The 22,459-nt window shown below is 43.1% G+C and overlaps 1 long non-coding RNA gene across 4 annotated transcripts in view; it reads left to right on the forward strand.

Annotated features, from left to right (window-relative positions):
• The window catches only part of LOC135229516 (uncharacterized), a 56,098-nt gene extending 35,997 nt beyond the window's left edge, over positions 1-20,101 (forward strand). For 3 of the 4 annotated variants that reach the window (XR_010320205.1, XR_010320202.1, XR_010320204.1), the window contains 2 exons: positions 3,739-3,974; positions 14,203-15,597. This is a non-coding gene — a long non-coding RNA (uncharacterized LOC135229516). Of the gene's footprint in view, positions 1-3,738; positions 3,975-14,202; positions 15,598-16,237 lie in introns of those variants that run through there. The other variant, XR_010320203.1, reaches the window with a different exon arrangement.
• Positions 20,102-22,459: the final 2,358 nt, after the last annotated feature.

The raw sequence follows: 22,459 nt of genomic DNA on the forward strand, positions 1-22,459 counted from the left end.
AAAAAGAGAGCCCTCTGGGCACTCCGTGTGTGGGTCTGTGGGTCCAGCCTAATAAATCCATTCTAACATGCCAATTTCCCTCAGCCTTTGGATACCTTCTCCTACAGTATACAATGGCAGATCTGCCATTTCCACTTGATTTATTTTAGGCCACCACTTAATCCATGCTTCAGTAAACCAGCCAAATAAACTATGAGATCCTTTTCTAACCTCTCAAGCTGAAACACTGAATGAAGAATCTATGCTTCCTGGGCCTATATCAATAAACTCAGACTAATCCACCTTTATGTTGCTTGCACCGTTATCCCACAGCCATAATAGCCATTCCCACACATATTCCCCAGGTTTCTGTATGTATGTATATATTAGAAAAATCAAGCAGTTCTTTTGGAGTTTAGCATAGCTTTTCCTGGGTCACACTTCATAGCTCACCTTTTGGGGCTTGTTGGGACTGAAGCCTAGGTATAGGTCTGGAAGCAAAAATGGGCAGTGGCAGTGGGATGTTCAGCCGTGTCTTATAAGGCATCTGCCTAAGGTGATGCCCCAGGCAATGCCCCAGACACCACCCCAGGAGACAACTCAAACAAGACACTTCAGGCACAGCTGGGGTAATCTCATCAGATGGAGGTGGAAGGGATAATTGTTTTACTGGGAAGGGTGCCTTAGCAGGCAGAGTTAGAGAATCTCTTCAGATGGGAGTAAGAGGTCTGGTTCTGTTAGGAAGAGCGATTCAACAGAAATTGGAGGTTCATTGTCCCCCGCTTCCTGACTATCTGCCCATATGTCCTCATCCCAAGTTTCAGGATCCCATTTCTTCCCAATCAGTGCCCTTACTTTAACTTCAGAAACCATTTGAGGTTGGATATTCAACTGGCGCTTTAATTCAGTCACTCTTATGATAAGAATCTGAGTTTATTTTTGGCAGCATTAGCCTTGTTACTATAAGAAATATGGTTTTCTTTCTGGGCACAAGTGGCAGCTTTCAGGTCTTGTATGTGGTGCTTGAGCTTTGAGCCCATTTCTTTCATTCACCAGTGTGGCTCCAAAAGCAGGACCAACCAAGCAGCTTCCTTATTATTCTTATTCTGACAAAATTATAGAAAAGTATCAAATATGTAATCAGGCAGAGCCTTGTCTCTCACAAATATTTGATCCAGTGGTAGTAGTATTTTGCGTATTTCTATTGTCACCTCCCACCATGGATTAGCAATAGCCTATTTACTACTGGAGACAGTCATCAGTGCCTTTAAGATTAGCCAGACTTGAGAATCAATTCAAAAAACTCGTCCTTAAGATTTGGTTCCTCTGGAACCACTGTAGGTACCAAATATCTTAGCCTGGGATCTCTAGAGATGCAAAACTGGTGAACAGAATATATATATACACACATATATATGAAAAAAAAAAGTGTGTGTATATATATATGTGTGTATATATATATATACATAAATTTTTTTTTTTTTATATGGAAACCCTAGTCGCATAATGGTTAATAGCTATAGCTGCTAACCAAAAGGTTAGCATTTCGAATCCACCAGGCGCTCCTTGGGAACTCTGTGGGGCAGTTCTGCTCTGTCCTGTAGGGTCACTATGAGTTGGAACCGACTCGACGGCAATGGGTATACACACACACACACACACACACACACACACATATGCTTACATATGTTAGTTGTGGCTCTTAGAGGCCATCGATCCTGTGTAAAACAGAATGAAACACTGCCTGATCCTGAACCATCCTCACAATCATTGCCATGTTTGAGCCCATTCTTGCAGCCATTGTGTCAGTTCATGTTGTTGAGCGCCTTCCTCTTTTTTTTTCTGACCCTCAGCTTTTCCAAGCATGATGAGCCTCTCCTGGGACATGTCCTTCCTGAAAATATGTCCAAGGCACGTGAGACGAAGTCTCGCCATCCTTGCTTCTAAGGTGCATTCTGGGTGTACTTCTTCCCAGATGGATTTGTTTATTCTTCTGGCAGTCCATGGTATATTCAGTATTCTTTGCCAACACCATATTTTAAATGAATCAGTTCTTTGGTTTTCCGTATTCATTGTCTAACTTGCTCAAGCATGTGAGGTGATAGAAAATATCATGGCTTTGCTCAGGCACACCTTAGTCCTCAAAGTGACATCTTTCCTTCACAACACTTTAAGGAGGTCTTTTGCAATAGATTTGCCCAATGCAATACATTGTTTGAATTCTTGACTGCTGCTTCTGTGGGCATTGATTATGGATTCAAGTTAAATGAAATGCTTGATGACTTCAGTATTTTCTCTGTTTATCATGGTGTTGCTTACTGGTCCAGTTGTGAGAATTTTTGTTTTCTTTATGTTGAGGTGTAATCCATACTGAAGGCTGTAGTGGTTGCTCTTCATCAGTAATTGCTTCAAGTCCTCTTTACTTTCAGCAAGCAAGGTCGTATCAGCTCCATATCATAGGTTGTTAGTGAATCTTTCTCCAAAACTAATGCCATGTTCTTCTTCTTACAGACCAGCTTCTCAGATTATTTGCTCAGCATACAGATTGAGTAAGTATGGTGAAAGGATACCGCCATGACACACAACTTTCTGATTTTAAACCACACAGTATCCCCTTGCCCTACTCAAATGACTGCCTCTTGGTCTACGTAGATATTCTGCATGACTACAGTTAAGTGTTCTGGAATTCCCATTCTTTGGTAAGCTATTCAATTTGTCATGAGCCACACAGTTGAGTGTGCTTGTATAGTAAACAAAAATAGGTAAACATCTTAGTGATAGTCTCTACTTTCAGCCAAGATCCATCAGACATCAGAAATGATATCCCACGTTCCATGTCTTCCTCTGAATCCAGCTTGAATTTTTGGTAGTTCCCTGTCTGTGTACTGCTGCAACTGTTTTTAAATTATATTCAGCAAAATTTTTCTTGCATGTAATGTTAATGACATTGCTCGATAAGTTCCGCATTCCGTTGGACCACCTCTCTTTGGAATGGGCACACATATAGATCTCTTTCAGTCATTTGGTCAGGTAGCTGTCTTCCAAATATATTGGAATAGACAAGTGAGCACCTCCAGCACTGCGTCCGTGTGTTGAAACATCTCATTTGGTACGCCATCAATTCCTGGAGCCATGTTTTTTGCCAATGGCTTCAGTGCAGCTTGGAGTTCTTCCTTCAGTACCATCAGCTCTTGATCCTATGCTACCTCCTGAAATGGTTGAACGTCGACCAATTGTTTTTGGTGTATTGAGTCTGTGTATTCCTTCCATCTACTTTTGATGTTTCCTCTGTTGTTCGATATTTTGCCCATAGAATCCTTCAGTATTGCACCTAGAGGCTTGAATATTTCCTTCAGTTCTTTTAGCTTGAGAAATGCCAGGTGTTTTCTTCCCTTTTGGTTTTCTAACTCCAGATCTGTTCACATTATATTATCATACTTTGTCTTCTCCAGCTTCCCTTTCAGGTATTCTATTGAGCTCTTTTACTTTATTTTTCCTTCCATTCTCTTTAGCTACTGTACATTCAAGAGCAAGATTCAGAGTCTCTTGTGACATCCTCTTTGGTGTTTGCTTTCTTTCCTGTCTTTCTAATGACTGTTTTTTTCATATATGATGTCCTTGCTATCATCCCACAACTAATCTGGTCTTCGATCATTAGTGTGCAGTGCATCAAATCTATTCTTGAGATGCTCTCTAAATTCAGGTTTGATATACTCTAGGGCATACTTTGACTCATGGACTTGTTTTAATTTTCTTCAGCTTCAACTTGAACGTGAATATGAGCAACTGATCATCTGTTCTGCAGTCAGCCCCTGGCCTGATTCTGACTCATGATATTGACCAAGTGAAGAGTGATTCAGAGAAAAACATGGGTAGAGTGTGACCTAATTTCCATAAAAACAAAGAAATGAATGTACTTACACGTGTCCCGGCAAAAAGAAGTGTGTAAAACGGTACATATGTATCTTTGGACACTGGACACTTCAGGGGAGCAGGTACAATATACTTATGTGGGGATGGCTCTTATTAAAACTTCTATATACAAATCTCTATTGTTAAATGTGTTATAAGAATGTAAAAGCTTTTAAAGTTTAATAACATCATACGTGTATGTGTGTGTATTTGAAACTTTTTTTTTTTTTTTTTACTATTTTATATATGTGTTTTTTAGTTATCTAGTTTTTTTTTTTAGTGTGGCTATTTTTTTTTAGTGTGGCTATAGCAGAGATACCACAAGTGGATGGCTTTAACAAACAGAAGCTTATTCTCTCACAGTTTAAGAAGCAACAAGTTTGAAGTCAGGGCACCAGGTCTAGGAGAAAGCTTTCTCTCTTTGTGGCTCTGGGGGAAGGTCCTTGTCATCTATCTTCCCCTGGCCTAGGAAATTCTCAGCGTGTGGACACTGGGTCAAAAAGACGTGCTCCACTCCAGGCACTTCTTCCTTGGTGGTATGAGGTCCCTCTCATTTCCGCTCACTCTTCTCTTTGTATCTCAAAAGAGACTGACTCAAGACTCACCCTAATCCTGTAGATTGTGTCCTCCCTCATTAACCTAACTGTCTCTAATCCCGCCTTATTAACATCACAGAGGTTAGAATTTACAACACATAAGTAATTACATCAGATCACAAAATGCAGGACAACCACGCAATACTGGGAATCATGGTCTGGCCAGGTGGGCACACATTTTGGGGGACACTATTCAATCCATAACAATAGAGAAAACACTGTCTTCAATGCCAGATTCAGAGACTTTTATCCATCTATGAAGGGCAAACACAGAAATTGAACAAAATTCAGACCAGCGAATTATTGCTTGCTCTTGTAACTAATGACTTCTTCTGGTCTCTGTACCTGGAAATGGCCAAAACGAATTCTGTGAGGATTAATTCAGTTATTGCTAAAACATCTACTGCATTTACATGTCTACAGATAAGGAAGAATGCTGGACACCATGTGTGATTCATTAAGTAACACAGGGACTATTAGACTGTTGTTCTCCTTCTCTGATATGCCACTATCACCTTCTCCCCTTGTTGCTCTCCTGAAAAACCCACACTTGTATATTCTAGGCTTTTTTCCAGGATTGAATTTGCAGGAAGTTAAAGATATATCTTTGAAAGATAAAAAAGACTTTGGCCACATTGTCTTTAGACAGTCAAACTTCCCAGCCAGCCTCTGTGCAGGATGGGAATTCACAATCCCTCCTACTCAGTACCTCTGAGCAGGACAGGATTTCTGTTTCATTATCAGGAGACTGTGGAATTCACCCCTCTTCAGAAAACTTACTTTCCTTTGCCTCAAACTCTCCCTCTCAGGATCTGTCATGGTCACTCTGAGAAATTCACATGGGCAGCCTGTATGGAAGTGCCCATCCTAGAGGCCCTGCCCTCCTTTCCTTGCTCCATAGGGCTTCCTCTGACACTTGGGGTCGCATCTCCCAGGGAGTACACACCTCTGGCACTTCCAGGGATTCCCAGGCCCTGGGATACTGTGGATGGGACTTGGAACTCAATCTGTTTCTTCCCATCCTCACCTTTGGTTATCTGTGTTCTGTCTTCACCAGATTTAGGAGGCCTTGTCTTCTCTTTGCTCATTTCATTTCAGTCAGGCTTTTCTATTCCAACTCTCTGATCTCAGGACAGATCAGGTTAGACCACAGAAAAGAGAAAGACCAAGCAAACATCACTGATCTGTGCAGAAGCTGCTGGGAAGGGATTCGATTCTCACTGGTTTAGGGTTTTATGCCCACTGCTCACCGGCAGGCAGGTTCCCCCCAGAGTCTGGCTTCTGTCTGGTACCTTGTACTACAAAGAACTCAGTGACCAGCCCACCTTCACAATCACACCTCCCTTAGAGCTACCTTTGCAGAGGCTCTTTCTCAGACTTCCATGTCCCACTGAAATCCCATTTCTCTTCCCTTACAAACATTGTGCTCATTCTCAGGGCCCCGAGACCTTATCTGCAGGTGAGTCTTGTCCTCTTCTCTCCTTGGCTTTTGAGTGGACCTCATGTCTTCGGACTGCTATCCTGGGGCTTCTTCCACCCTGGTGCTCTGGGGCTGGATCTCTCCATGTACTAGAGGGGGCGTGGAAGGGGCACAAGGCTAAAAGGATGGATCTTCCAGGTGAGGTGGGTTTAAGAAGCCTGAATGAAGTTCTTCCCTGAAGGGTGCATATTTTGCAGTCCACACATCCTGCTTCTCTCAGTCTGAGAGTCCTAGCATGTCTTCATGTGCTTTCTCCTTTGACTTTGAGGCCATGCCTGCACCCTCTGCAGCCAGGTCTCCCACATGTGTAGCAGCACCAGTAGGTGTGGTAGCCTCTTCAGCCCCTGTCTCCTCCTCCATATGCTCCTGGAGGTACCTGGCTCTTCTTGCCAGGACTCCAGGATGCTGACCAGGAACTCAGTGTTGGTTAGACTGAGGGCAGCCAAATCACAACCATGCCTCCTGGGGGGGGGGGCGGGGGGCAGGGCTTGAATATGTCAGCATAAGGGTCAGTATTTTTCTGAGTATGAGGGAATGATTGGCGAGTTAAGGAAGAAAGAGAAGGAGTTTGGGAGGGGAATGTAAGCTCCAGTGACAGACAGAAGATGGGGTGGGGGATCTCTCAAAGGGTATTAGAGGCCAGTCAGAAAAGCAGGAAGCAGCAGGAAGCAGGGTCAGTGGAGGGCAGCACTGGGTGGAGGAGGACAGCAGAGGTAATAGTAGTGGGGAGGGCAACAAAACTGGCCTGAAAAGAGTGATACATGACTGATCCTAGATGAAGCTCAGGTTGAGAAAAGTAGGAAAATAAAAAATTCTATCCTGTAGCCATGTTTGTGGTTAGGGGTTGTTAGGCTCTTGAGGGAGGTGGGCAGGAGACACAGGAGGGGAAGGGGAGTTCCTGGATCTAGGGAGGAGTCTACAGCCCTTCTTCTGCCCTCAATGATATGGGTTCTGGGCTCTTCAACCTACTACTCCCAGAACCTCCTGAATAATTTCCTTAGTTCTTCACATGGTATATTAATTCCATCTCAGTAGAAAATATAATAATGAAGTACGCTTCTTCCTACCCACCCTTTCCACCATCCTATACTCTCTGCCCCAGTTGCCCACTGGCTTCCTTCCCTTCCATCATGTTCAGATCCAGAACAAAAGAGTGCCTTGTCTGCAGCTATTCTGGAAAGCTCTCAAACTTACAATTGAATTCTTTTGTTTCATCCCTCATTTATTCCTACATTTCTTATTGACAAAATAAACTTTGGTTAATTATCTACTAAATGACAGAAAGTGCTTTCTCAGGAGAATCTTCCTTATGACCTTATCCATTCATCCCAAATCCTTCATCTTGTCCTACCATGGCTCTCTTTTCTGGTGGAAGTCAGAGCTTTTGTTCTGTAGCACTCATCAATCTGGGTCGATTTTTCCTCATCTTTATCTACAGTCTTAGAGAAAGGCCTTTTCCTCGTGTATCACTGTTTCATCCTGCCTGGGTGAAGATGTCCAAACATAATGGTCTCTGAAGGACATTTATCCCTTCTCCCAGCAGGACCCTTTGATAACCTGGGGACTCTGGCTTGCTCCTGAATTTCCTTGATTCAGTAGCTAAGGTTTCTCTCCCACAAGACCTGAGATCGGCACCCTTTTCAAAAAGCAGCTGAGATCTGAGTTAGCACCAAGGCTTCCGTAATCCTGTGTGACATCATTGCTGACAGTGCTGAGTTCCATGGGCCCAGTTTGAAGCTAAACAGGGCAACCAGAAAAACATGAAACTGTCAGGTAGGCACTTGAGAAGTGCTAGTGCCAATGTGGGAAGAAGGAGATTAGATACTAAAAATGAATTGCAACTTTTCCGTGCCGTGTAAGGGGTTACTATCCCCTGGTGGGTAAAGAGAGCACAGGGAATGATAACAGTATCATGGGCAGCTGCTTTCTCCCAGTCCTCTCATTTGACTCTGTTGGAATCATGTCTCTCCAGCTCTGGTTATAAAATGTCCACTCTGAGCCACTCTTAGGTCTCCTTAGCCTCTGAGGCTTCACACAGGCTCTGCTCTCTGACTAGGAGATGTTCTCTCCCTTCCCGTCTGCTGGCCTACTCTCCCTGGTGAAGCGTGAAGGTGAAGAAAACTGTCCCCATTGGAAAGATTAGGCTCATGACTTCACCAAGAAGCCCTAAGACTCAGGAGTTTTGTGGTCAGTCAGAATGGGAAGTTTGGGAGTTGACTTGGGGAACTGCTTTTGTTTAGGAGGCCATTTAGAAGAGAAAGCAGCAAATGGGGAGACCATTTGAGGAGGAAATTAAGAAGGTTGGGGTGGTGATGAGGAAGGAGGAGTCTTCTCCAAGGAAAATAAAAGTTTCCACATGGGGATGGTAGGGGCTTGTTTTGTGTGACCCCAAAGGAGAGAAGAGGCAGGAATGGTAGGGAAACAATAGAACAAAAGATAATCTGTGCCTGTTCACAAATGTAACAAATGCCCCAGTGTTTTCAGCCTGTTTCCTCAGACTTTTCTCATCAAGCCATCCCTCCCCTTTTACTGAAGCCTCTGGAAAATACCTGAGGCTTCCTGGATGCTCGGCCTTTTTTCACCCCTTAACTATTCAGTCATATTCCCAACTTGGTTCAGGCATCACTTCCTGGTTGTAGTCTTGCCTGAATCTTCTCCTGGTAGATGAGTCCACTTCTTGCTCTGTACTCCATTGTACCCAGGAAACCCTTTACTGCAGCATAAAACACAATTGCATTTACTACACATTCTTCCTCTCTCTGTGCCCACGCCTTCTATGAGACTCCAGAGCACCTTTCATTAGCAGTAGGAGTCTTCTTCTACCTGTTGAAGGCCGACCTTACGGTTGCTTCAGCCATTGAAATAGTAGCAGAGATGATACAAGGAGAGAATTGAAAAGATTTTACATTGAGTCTTGCCCTTTTGTTGCTCTTAAACCCTGAGAACCTGTGGGAGTGACCCCAGGCCAGCCTGCTGAATGATGAGGGACCATTGGAAAGAGGATCCAGCGGTTTCCCTGAGTTGATTTTATGAAACTGGCTCGCAGGTGACCTGGAATCAAATTGTAGGCACATGAGTAAGCCCTGCTGTGAGCCGCTGTGGCTGGCCCAGATCAGAAGAACCCCAAATTGACAACCTGAAAAATTGTGAGCTTAGTAAATGGTTGTTTTTTTAAGACACTACCTTTTGGAGTCATTTGTTACACAGCAATACGTGACTGATACACCTGTTAACTTGGCCGTTTCTCTCACCAGGCAGTGAGGCAGCTTCTGTAAGTCATTTCATCACTAAGAGCATCTGGCCTAGGGTCTGACATGTAGCTGTTTATACAGGAAATCTTTGTTGACTTAATGCATGAATGAGTAATACGAATTTTATGTGCGAGTCTGCACAAAATCATGTATGAATAAAAGCATGATTTTTTAAAAAATAAAATGAATTGAGGCTCAGAACTACCTGCTTACAAAATTGAGGGGAGTTTTTAACCTCACTTACTTTTAGGGTACTCCCTCCTCCAGATATGCAATGATTCCCAGGGTCTAATGAAGGACCAGTGCTTGGAGAAGACCTTGAACACACCCATTGCCTCAGCGTATGTGGGTGATCTCTCTAGAAGCATTCGTTCTGCTGTTTCCATTCTCAGCTGGATCATGAGAACCTTGGTGGGGCTGTCAACAGCATAATAGGGTTTGTCTACTTATGTGCCTGCATCAGCCTTTGAGGTGCTGTAACCCCCTCCAGGGCACTATCAAGAAGGAGGTCCTACCCCTTCCCAATGTCTAGGACCCTACTATCTGACTGTCACTCTTCCCCTGGGCTCCGGTTCACTCAGTGTGATCACCTCAGTGAGCTGAGGCTTTTACCACAGACTCTTCAGAGTCTTGAAGTTTCAGGGCTTCAACACTGTGAGTCCAGCTATCTCCTTGAAATGAGGTAGGGAAGGAGGAAAAACGTAGGAAGATTTTATTTTCCATTTAATGTTGCAATAAAATTTCTTGCCCTGCATTTTCGAAGGGTCCTGCCTAACAATTCCCTCTGTTCTCTTCCAAGATGTAGGACGATGAAGAGTGAATGTTTGTTGTGTCATAATCTGCAGAAGGCTGCAAAGTGCACATGGGGTCCATTCCCCCGATGCTCACACTAGAGCACCCCACCCATGTGGAAATCTCTGCAAGTGTTACTGAGTCCCTCCCACATCCACAGTGAACAGCCTTCAGATTCTTATAAGAGGGAATTGTGTCCTAACACCAGCTGCTCCCTGGAAACCCTATGGGGCAGTTCTACTCTGTCCTATACGGTCTCTGAGTCAGAATTGACTCGATGGCTACGGGTTTGGTTTTTTCTTTCAGCCGAGTGGTGAGAGTTTGATGTCAGCTCCATAATCATGTTATTAAAAAATAATGACAGGGTAGCAGGTGAAAGTAACAAAACAAAACTGAAATGTAATGGCTTTTTCACATTTATTGGCCCCACAGAGTTCCTTCGAGGTGTTTACTTTTCACTAGATTCGGAGAAATCTTTGTGAGAGAGACAACAGCTTGAGATAGCTCCAAAATTACATGTTTCCCTCCTTAATGTTAGGTTACATTAAGAGCTGGTTGGCTGATTTATCATCTGCCTGCTTCACAAAAATACAAGGCCCATGCAGGCAGGAACTTGTCTGTTGTGTTTGTCAGAGCATCCTGGTACCTGGCACCTAAGAAGTGCTAAAAAATGATTTGAGTGAATGTGGGTGGGTTTTTATAAAAAACACTGTGTTGCTGTCTTTATTTAGTTAAATAGTGAAAACAGGGATAAGGAAAATGGAGACAATTATTTGTATAATTTAGAGTTACATAAGATGAGAATAGAAGTTGAATAATGAAGAGATAAAAAAAATAAGCTGTACGGATGGAATGTACCCCCTTCCCTTTGCTTTGGAGGGAGACGTTTTAAAATTGGATTGTTTTTTTCCCTACTGATTTATAGGTTCTATATGTTAATTGAAAAGTTAGTCTTTTAGGAATCACAAATACTTCTATTGAGATACAATTCACCTGCCGTAACACTGCCTTTGAAAATATGCACAATACCGTGGCTTTTAGTATATGGGCAGACTTGGCACAACAGTCACCACTTTCTAGCTTCAGAATATTTTCAGTGCCCCGTAAATAAAGGCCCTTGTTAATAAAGGCGTATTAACAGTCATCCTCATTACTCCTTTCCTCCAAGCCGTAGCAACCACTAATCTACTTCTGTCTGTGTTGGTTTGTCTGTTCTGGACATTTCATGTAAATGGAATCATACACGATGCGGTCATTTGTGTTTGGCTTCTTTCATTTAGCGTAATGTTCTCAAGGTTCGTCCATGTTGTGGCATGTATCAGTACTTGGTGCCTTTTTGTGGCTGAGTAATATTCCAGTCTATGAATATACCACATCCTGTCTATCAGGTCATGACATGTGGGTTCTCTCCACATTTTGGCTGTTACGAATAACACTACTAGGAATCTTCTGTGTGAGTTTGTATGTGAACATGCTTTTGATTCTCCGGGTGCAGACCTAGGAGTGCAATTGCAGTGTTGTATGGGAATTCTCTGTTTAACTTTCTGCAGAATTGCCAAACCATTTTCCAAAACAATTGGATCATTTTACATTTCCACCAGCGGTATTCCAGCTACTCCACATCGTCGCCGACACTTGTCCATCCTGTTGATTTTAGCCATCTTAGTGGTTTTGAAATAATAGTGCACTTTAGTTTAGATTTGCATTTCCCTGATGACTAATGAGGTTACGCTTCTTTTCCTGTGCTTGTTGACAGTTTCTACACCTGATTTCGAGAAATCTCTATTCAAATCCTTAGCCTGCAAGCTTTTTTTCAGCTCTTTGCCTGTATTTTTACTCCCTTCATATACTTTTTGATATGCCAAAGATCTATAGATCTTAACAGTTTTAGCCTTCATATTTTGGGATTTTTAAAAAGTCTTTCTCTTTTATCAATAAAAAGAAAATAAAAACTTCTAAAATTTTTATGGTTGCATATTTTAATTTTAAATATTCTATCCATCTGGAATTTTGTTTTGTGTAAGGTATTAGAAAAAGGATGAAAACATTTTTACAGGTGGTCTGAGTGATTACCAGATTGCTACAAACGCTCCTTTTCCCATGACCCATATCTTAACTGCATTTTCCCGTAGTCTGTACAGAGACGCCTTTTTACAAAGGGAGGCCACCATTCCCAGCCATTTCATTTTAAGGTTTGTTTTCTGCAATTAAATCCCTTGTGTATCTTATCTACACACCTTTTCTTTTAAGCTAATACAAATTTTGTGTGAGTAGGACCTTGGCGAGTGTAAGATGGGCTTGAATTTCATAACTGGTTCCGTGTGGTGCAGCCCAGCAGACGGACAGACAGAAGCAAGGGCTGCAGAGGCGACAGAAGCTATGAGAACATGAGCCTCTAGAGATGTGCTGTGGAATTTCAGATAAAGATTCCACGTGCCAGGAATAGTCTACATCATGTGGACGCAGTGGTGAAAGTACACTTTGTCCCTGCCATTGTGAAGGGGACACCCAGTGCGGATGGGAGGGGGACTGGTAAAATGCAGTCCAGAGAAAGGACAGACCATGCTCCAGGAACCACACTGGACTTCAGAGAGCTTTGTTGGCTGCCGTTCATCTGTCCGACTTCTAGATGTCAGAGTGCCCTCAGGCTCAGTGCTTAGTCCTCTCTCTCTATTGACACCCTCTCTCTAGGATGCCTCAGGGAGTCGGTGGCTGTCTGTCTGTAGCTGAGGATGTGATGTTTACACCTCCATCCATTTCAACTCCTCCTGGTTCATGACTTCTATTCAAATGTCAGAGTAACTCTGTGTACCGAGTTCTTCATCTGTAAAATGTGCCTTATAATGATACATTCCTCACATGGGTATCATGCAGAGCAAGTATCTTAAGAGAGGAGAAGCCCTCACAAGAGTCCTGGCACCAGTAAGTGTTAGCTGTCAGTATTATTACCTGCCATCTCCACGTAGATGTCTGACAGCTATGCCATGTTACCAACGCCATGAAACAATTCTTGGTCCCAACCCCGTTCCACCCTTATCGATGAATTTCTCAGGGCTTCAGTGATGGGAATGTGTGCGTTTTTCCACATAATGGACACGGCTAATAAAGGTTGGCCTGGTCCTTCATAATAAGTTGCTCCAAAGTTTATATGGGTGGACTCAGACAAGTGATAGCCAACTAATATAGACAAAAAATAGAACTCTCAGCTGCTCATATTTGTACTCTCAGCCTAGAATATCTTGTGAGGGTACTATATGGACTGAATTGTGTAACCCCAAAGGTACGTTGAAATCCTAACTACTGTACCTATAAATGTGACCTGATTTGGAAATAGGGGATTTTTAAAATTATTTTAATGAGGCCATACCAGTGTAGGGTGAGTCCTAAACCTAATCCCTTCTGAGTTACAAAAAGAACAGAATAGACACAGACACAAACAGGGGAAGAGGGAGACAGACAAAGGGGAAGATAATCTACAAGGCCAGGAACGCAAAGGGTGGCTGGAAGCTGCTAGAAGCTGAAGTAGACACGAGCCATGCCCTGAATTCCTACTTCTAGCCTCCCGAACTGTGAGAAAATAAATATCTGTTCTTTAAAGCCACCCAATTGTGTTATTTTTTTCTTATGGCAGCACTAGATGACTAACACATACCCATGGCTATACATGAAGCCTGGTGTAAAATAGTGTTCTCCCCTCCTTGTCTAGCCCACCTGAATCCTGCTATTTCCTTGTCAGTGTCCTCTGCCTTCACTAAGAGCTACAACAGAGTCGGCTTGATGCTGATGCATAGAAATGCAGTTTATTTTTTAGTTTATATTTATGATTGACTAGCGTTAATTTCAATGGTTTGTTAATTTTTCCGTGGAGGCATTTCTGTAATCTATGAGTAATAGCAGTTGCAGCTTTTCCTTCTTTTTGTTGTCATTTTGTTCTAGCTTGGGCCTCCAGTGTTAAATATTTAATATAAATAATGATAGAAAGCATCCTTATTTTTTTAATATTTTTGTGTGTGCTTTAAGTGGAAGTTTTCAAATCAAGTCAGTCTCTCACACAAAAACGCGTATACACCTTGCTACACACTCCCAATTACTCTCCCCCTAATGAGGCAGCCTGCTCTCTCCCTCCACTCTCTCTTTTCGTGTCCTTTTCGTCAGCTTCTAAACCCCCTCCACCCTCTCATCTCCCTTCCAGGCAGGAGATGCCAACATAGTCTCAAGTGTCCACCTGATCCAAGAAGCTCACTCCTCACCAGCATCCCTCTCCAACCCATTGTCCAGTCCAATCCATGTCTGAAGAGTTGGCTTCGGGAATGGTTCCTTTCCTGGGGCAACGGAAGGTCTGGGGGCCATGACCACCGGGATCCTTCCAGTCTCAGTAAGACCATTAAGTATGAATTTATGAGAATTTGGGGTCTGCATCCCACTGTTCTCCTGCTCCCTTAGGGTTTCTCTGTTGTGTTCCCTGTCAGGGCAGTCATTGGTAGTAGCCGGGCACCATCTAGTTCTTCTGGTCTCAGGATGATGTAGTAGCTGATTCACGTGGCCCTTTCTGTCTCTTGGGCTCGTAATCACCTCGTGTCCTTGGTGTTCTTCATTCTCCTTTGATCCAGGTGGGTTGAGACCAATGGATGCACCTAAGATGGCTGCTTTCTAATGTTTAAGATGCCAGACGCCAGTCTTCAAATTGGGAAAGCATCCTTATTTTAATGCTAATTAATTTTAAAGAGAATGTCCCACATTTTCCCATGAACTATCATGCCAGTTGTATTTTTCCAACTTAAGGAACTCCTTTTCTGGTCCATGATTGCTCAGCGTCCTTATCTCTCAGTGTGATTGGATTTTATCAACTGCTTTGTTCCCATCTCTTGAGGTGAGCATGTCTTTTCTTCTTCCATCTATGCTTATGGTGAATTAAATTATTAAATCTTTAATGTTCACTCAAGCTTGCATGCTGACGATAAACCCCCTTGATGATGGCGTATTACATGGTTTATACTTTGCTGGATTTCCTTTGCCAGTATTTTATGTAGGTTTTTGCATCTCAGTTACTTGGTGTGCTTGCCCTGTAACTCTTCTTCTATCATCCTTGTCTAATTTGGTGTCAATATTAAACTAGCCTTAGGGATGAAGTAGAGGAGCATCTCATCTTTTTCTCTTCTTTTCTGACTTTGCACAAGATTAAAATGCTCTGTTTCTTGCCTGTTTGCTGCAACCTGAATGAAAGTGGTCTCGGCCTCCTATTTTCTTAGGGAGATCTTGAACTACTGACCCACTTTGTGTAGTGATTAAGGTCTTTTCTGGTGCTACTTAGAAAAATTTCCACTGCATGTTCTAGGCTGCTAGGATTTCATCTTTAAATGTTATGTTGTTATCACAATTTTCAGTCTCATCCACGTCAATTAATCAATCCCAGATTTTCCCTCATTTTTCCAAAGTCAGACTCTACATCTCTTCCTGGCACCAATTCCCTTATCTAAGACTTGTTTGCAAACAAAAATACAACCCAGCATCTTTGAGTCCATGATGTGAGAATACAGTCCCATATAACTTTTTTTGTAACTGTTGTTAAGTGTTTCTCCTCTTTTTTTTTTTTTTTTTTTTTTGTTCATTTCCCACCTATCTAGCAGTTTCAAAGTTGTGCAGTTAAGGTTGAGGTCATTAGCTGGATTGACTCCGTGCAGGGCCATGGGGTGCTAGTTGCAAATGGACATCAAAAGAGCACTCCTCTAGAACTAGGAGGCAGGAGGAGGTGGTTGGGCGGTTGCGGGAGGGGGGAGGGAACTGGGCAGGGCTGTGTGGAGAGGGACGCCCAGGGGAGGTGCCAGGTCGGAGGCTGCCCCACCACAATCTCAGGTGCATCAGGAAGGAGCTGGCTGCAGGAGCCTTTCGCGAGAGTCCCAGCCCACCCAGCCTTGGCCTGAACTCAGACCCGCTAGGCTCACAGGTCCCACCAGAACTAGGGGAAGCCTGAGGCTACCGATGTCAAGTCCCAGGGTACACCCCTGAGCCCAGTCACAGTGCTTATGCTGGGATAGTAGGGCAGAGGAGGCGTATGGGGACTTGGGTCCAGAGGGTGACCCAGAAAGGGTGGGAGAGTTGTGGTCACTCTAGGACTCTGGCTCCGCACGTGAAGGGCCCCAGGTTGCACTTCCAGGAGGAGAAGGCGAAGCCACAGAGGCCACACTGCTCACACAGCAATCCCCCACCCCCCTCCGCCCTTTCTCCAGGCGGGACGCCCCTCCTGTGCTGTCCTCAGAAGGGCTCTTCAGGGACCGCACCCCTAGTTTGCGGAGCAGCAGAGCCTGCCCCAGTCTGGACCAGGGACTTTATTTCTTCCACTCTCACCACTGGCTGAAGGCAGACTCCTGTCTCCACAGACTAAAGAGGAATTATCAAAATGAGCTCGAAACTCTAGATTTGAGTTAAGGATCATAAATTAACACAGAGAAATACAACTTTAACAACAAAGACCTGTTTGGAGCCCCAGTTGGAATTAAAAAAAAAAAAACTTGAACAGAGGGAGTGATAAAGTCTTCCTTCTTTTGCCACCCTCTCTCGGTGGTCCCAAGCTTTCTCATCTCCCACCTCACAAGACTGTATCAACTGCTTTGAGACTTTTAGAATAAAGATCCCCAGGCATATCACTGCTGTTACCCTGTGAGGATTTCCCCAGTGCTGGGTTAGAGTAAGACAGAATCCTTCCAAGGCTTCCAGGGCCTGTGTACTGGACGGTCAGCACACGGAGCCTCAGAGCCCACTTCGTTTTTCCTGTAGTTGGGCATGACCCCAGGGACATGACCCTGAGAGTGCTGACACTTCCTGAAGCCAGTGACCCTCCCCCTGGGCTTCTCTCTGCATGGGTCTCAGAATCTCTGAGGCCAACTTGTACCCTCGGAAGTGTTTCTGCTGAAGGACACGTAAACAGCACTGTGGATTTGTGTCCTGCAGTCTGCAAAACTGCCTCCCCTGAGTGGGGTGAGGAGCTACTGAAATACTGAAATCATTGAAACTAGCAGAAGCCACAGCTCATGGTGCTGGGAGAAAACTGGGAAGGACGGAGAGGTGAAGAGGCTATAAAGGCTCAGTTGTGAAGGTGATCATGGGCCAGGATGTCCTGAAGTCGCAAAGCTGACCAATGCTGAGTGCCCTAAAACCTGCTACTCCTGTGCCCATCTCTTCTTTCAATGGACAAAGTCTTCCCCTGCTCTTATGTGCCTGGGCTGGAAGGGCCTTTGACTTAGAACATGAAGCAGCCTCCAGAGCCTCTTGGGGCAAGTGATGGTCAAGGAGGCTCTGCCTAACCCCACCCTGCCCTTCCCACTTGTCAGAGGACCAGGAATTTCAGTCTTCCAGCTCCTGGGCTGATCTAGTGACTTGTAACAGGATTTCTCTGGAACTGGAAGGTGTTGAAGACAGGAAGTACTCCTGGGTTTCTTCACCCAGCTGAATGCCTAGTTCCTGGTCTTATTACACGGCTTACATTCAGGATAAGAAGAGGCATTTGGAGCTTTACGCATGACCTCTTAGCAGAGGTTTCTGTTCAGGAGCGAAGAGGTAAAAAGAAAGCAGTGTCTACTAAATCCTTTTCCAAGAGTCTCAGGAAATTCTCACGAAGACCTTCTCAGGTAAGGACTGACGGGAAATGCCTTGGTTTAATATTAAACTTTGCCCTTGACACATTTTGTTTATGGAGGGCATATACAATGTTGTCCGCTCAAGGAAGCACTGTAGTTCTTATCTAGACTTTATGTAGAATGAGTATATATAAAACCTAAACTTGGTCCTTAAGCAAGGGGTTACCTCTCAGAGAAGGCCTATGGGAAGGTTTCTACGAAATTCTGTGGTGCTGCCATTGCTCCAAGGAGCCCAGGTGGTGCCAAGTTTGAGCACTCGGCTGTTAACCGAAGGTTAGTTTTTTGAACCCACCAAAAGGCTCTAAGGAGTAAAGACCTGGCGAACTGCTTCCGTTAAGATTACAAACCAGGAAACCCTATCGGGGAAGTTCTCCTTTTACACTGGGCCACAATGACTCAGAAACCCACTCGATGGCACCTAGCAATATCAACAGGAAGCCGTTGCCCCCCATGTGCTTGAAGTGCCTCTCTGGGGAAGGTTGGCCTTCAGAACCAGCTCATGGCCACACGGGAACTGAGACTCATGTTTTGTTACCACACCTTAGTTTCAGTCAGTAAATTTATTTTCCAGTTTGTTCACTAGACTTGACTACAGACATCTCTCAGGTATTGTCAAAATTAATTCCATTCTCTAATAATGATTTGCCAGGATGTATTTCCAAGCATTTCCAAGAGACTGGAAAAACTTTCCAAAGAGGCTTGTTCAGTGCCATGTTGTGCAGTAACTACAGTGTTGACATAGTATATTTATCCACATAGTTTCCACGTTTTCTGCTTTCCATAAATACAACTGAAATTCCAAGTCTACCACCTGAAGTACTTCCTTTAGTGTTTCACTTAGAAGTCTGGTGGTGATGAATTCTCTCAGTTTTCTTTCCCCTAAGAATGGCATTATTTGTGCTTTACTCCTGAAGGTAATGATTGGACATAGAATTCTGGGTTAATATTTCCATCTTTCAGGGTTGAAAAAATGATGTTTCACAATCTTTTTTTTTTTTTGGCTTCCATGGCTTCTGATAGTGAATACAGAGTCATTCAAATTATTTTTCTCAGGTGAAATGTGTTGTTTTCTCTCTACCTCCTTCCTGAGTATTTTCTTGACCTTTGTTATTCTGCAGTTGATTATGATGTATGGTATTTTTATGCAAGTAACCCATGTTCTATATATATATATATATGTGTGAACTGTTTTTCCCCTCCCGGGTGTGTCTGTGAGTACAGTATACTGTTTTTTTCTTTTTACATGCTGCTGTTAAAAAAAAAAAAAAAATTAGAGTAATGTACTTACAAATATACTTGGGATGTGGGGTAAGGCCCACTGGGTTGGCAAAAAACCCATAACCCACAGAATATTTTTGTGAAAATTCGGTATTGGGGCATGGAATTCTTTAACTTGCTGTGGTTTGCTGAACTTCTTGAATCTGTAAGTTTATGTCTTTCACCACATTTGGAAAGTGTTCAGCCAGTATTTTTTCAAATACTATTTTCTTCACCACACATTTTGTCCACTTCTTCTGGAGTTCCAATAAATAAGCTTTTTGTCTAGTTCTTGAGGCACTGTCCATTTTTTTCCATATTTTCCTCTCTGTTTGCAGAATGGATATTTTCTACTGATCTATTTCAAGTATTTAGTTTTTTTCTCTGTCATCACCATTCTGCTATTGTGAAAATATCAACTGAATTTTTTATTCCTACGATTGTACTTTTAACATGTAAAATTTTCATTTGCAAATAGCACCTATTATCTTTCCATTTATTTAAAAAGTGTCCCTGTTATTTCTTGGATTAGAATAGCATTTTAAAATCTGTTTCTTATGATTTTGAGAGTACAAGTCCTGCTTAAATTTTATGGAGAATTTTTTTGTTTTTAGCAGTCGATTGACCCAGTTATGTTCAGGCTCCAAGTTCTGTCCCATCTTTTGTATTCTATGGTTCAAATGTTAGTTCAATTTTTGAAGGGTTTGCAGGTGTATTTAGGTCTAACCTATGTGAGCGCCACTCAGTATGGAACCTTGATGGCATTCTAACCCATAGTGCGGGTCTTAAAGGATTTGATAATGCTTCTTAGGGTCAGGGCAATGGATACGCACCTGGGGGGTGAACCAGGAGTTCATAGCAAGTCTGCAGAATCTCTTTCTTGCACAGCCTCCTCTTTCTCTTCTGCTCTCTGAGTTCAGAAGGAGTGCTTTCCTGGCCCACTGGCGGGAATGCTGGGGCTTTAATCTCCTCATTCTGTTGTGCACATCAGTGACTGGTTCTGCCTATGGGGCCAAAGCACCGGACAACCAGCCAAAAGGCTGGCACTTTGAACGTGTCAAGAAGCGCCTCAGAAGACAAACCTGGTGATCTGCTTTTGAAAAGTCTCACCCTTTGAGGCAGAATTGACTAGGTGTCAGTTAACAGCAGAGAGAGAGAAAATGTAATGGAGCTTTCTCTACAATATTTGGTTCTTCCATACTCTGGTCAGAGAGGATTCTCCTCTGCCAGAGTTTCAGGTGTCTGCCCACCTGCCCAGCTGCCTGTCTCTCTCCTTTACGGACCTTCTATCCCATTTATATGAGAGAGGGCTTCTCTCGGGGCTGTTTCTGTCCACAACGGGTGTGCAGCTGTGAGATTTGGGCTCATTTAATTTCAGCCTCTAGAATGTTCATACTTTATGTTCTGGTTCTGCCCTGCCCCCATCCACCTTCAACACTTTCCTTTGCAGAGTCCTGAGATAGTGTCCCATGCATTTGTCCAGATACTTAGTTGTCAGATACCAGCACAGCCACCGGGGGCAGTGCTGTTGTGGTTGAGGGGGGAGAGACTGTACACTGAAGGAGCTGCAAGACCTGGCTGCTTTGTGTGAGCAGGACGGGGGTGTGCTGAGGAGTGGGTGCTGAAGGTGCTGAGTCAAGGGGAGTTTAATATAAAGTTGGGTCAAGGATAGTTTGTTGACAAGGATTTATTGCCGTAGCAAGGGTTCTGGAAATGGGTTTAATATGCTGTGGGATTGCTTTTGGAAGCTTAGAAAAGGCAATGGCCCACATTCTCTGAAATGGAAATGCCAGACCTGCTAGGTCAGATGTTGGAAGAGGGATTAAAAGCCTCCAATATGTGGGCATGTCTGAGTTAGTCTTCTATAAGACCATTTCTTGGAGGTCCTGAAGGATACCCATTTCATCAAAAGAATAAGGAATGCGGAGATGAGGGGAGCACCAGCAAGATAGAGCTTACCAATATGTATACTTTGTAGGGAGTCCCTGGACGCCACAAACAGTTAAGTGCTTGACTATTATCTGAAAGTCTGGCAGTTTGAACGTACTCAGAGGGTCCTTGGAAGACAGTCCTGGCCATCAACTACTAAAGGATGAAAGCCTTAAAAACACTATTGAACAGTTAGTTCTACTATGCCCACATGGGGTGGTCATGACTCAGAAATGACTTGATGACAACTAACAGCAACAATTGTCTATAGGCTCAGGTTGTTAGTGGGAGCTGGGCTGCCTAGTAGCAATGCAAATCATGGGATCCCAGCTCTACAGAGGCCAGGTGAAAGTACTTAACTGTCAGAAACAAGTTGTGTGTGATTCCAATAATGGTCAGCAGGTCACAGTAGTAGTTATCTATTGGGGCATAATAGATTCTCCCCAAACTTAGCAGGTGTGAGATAAATGGAAAATTAATATTCAACTCATTCTGATAAATTTGGAACTAGACAAAAATTTTGGTATCACTCAACATAGTTTTCAGGTGAAGGAATAAACTAGAAAATTTAAATAACTAGTATAAGTATAATAAGAGATTTTTCAAATAATGATGATATAATTGCATACCTGAATAAAAGACAAATACATCAAAATCAATGGTTTGTCTCCAGTATAGACATGAGGGTCTCAAATTGGCAAGGGTGAGAAGGGCAGACCGTTCTCTTTCCCCTACTACTTGACTGGATCAAACTGTGTTCAAAACTGTAAAATATTTAGGAAAACATTGTTTTGACCAGAGCATCAAAGGACCTCTATGACGAAAACTAATGTACTAAAATACATAAAATGAAACCTGAATGTATGCAAAAAATATGCCATATTTTCAAATGAGAAGTCTTGTCAATGAAATGGAGGTCCCTAAAACTAATATATAAGTGGAATGTATTTCCAGTTGGAATATTAAGATAGTTGTTTTTGAATTGTATACAGTGATCATATGCTACAAATAGTACAGTAGATAGCAGAGGATGTTGCTGGTGTTAGGAGACTTGGAGTCCATTTCTGACTCATAGTGATCCCATTTCACTGCCCCATAGGGTTTTCTAGGCTGTGATCATTATGGGAGCAGAACAACAGGTCTTTCCCCTCAGTGCCCCCTGGTGGGTTCGACCTGCCAAACCTTCTTTGGATTAGCAGATGAGCACTTAATCACTGCAACACTACGGCTGCTTTAAAAGGTATAGAGAAGAAAAACATGAAAAAGCAGGATACTGACAGGTGTCTACCTCTTCAGGTAACAGAACAAATTGATATTACATAGCATAGAAACTGACAAGTCGACCAATGAAACAAAATCTGCTAAGAAGTCACAATAAACATTGATATAAAGGCGCTATTTTGAGAAAATTATATTTATTTAATAAACGGTGCTGACTCAAGTGACCGTTCTGGGGGACAAAGCTTGCAAAAATGTGATACACAAATGATAGATTTGGAAAATCATGTGAAATGGAGATGACAAGGCTTAATAACAATTTCCATTTTACACAGAAGGATAAAAGTTAAGCACTTGAAAAATGAGCAGTGAATTCAAAAAGATCGTTCACAGGAAATCCACATGCCCAAT

The sequence above is a fragment of the Loxodonta africana genome, unplaced genomic scaffold (genome assembly GCF_030014295.1).
Source record: "Loxodonta africana isolate mLoxAfr1 unplaced genomic scaffold, mLoxAfr1.hap2 scaffold_33, whole genome shotgun sequence".
Classification (NCBI taxonomy): Eukaryota; Metazoa; Chordata; class Mammalia; order Proboscidea; family Elephantidae; genus Loxodonta; species Loxodonta africana.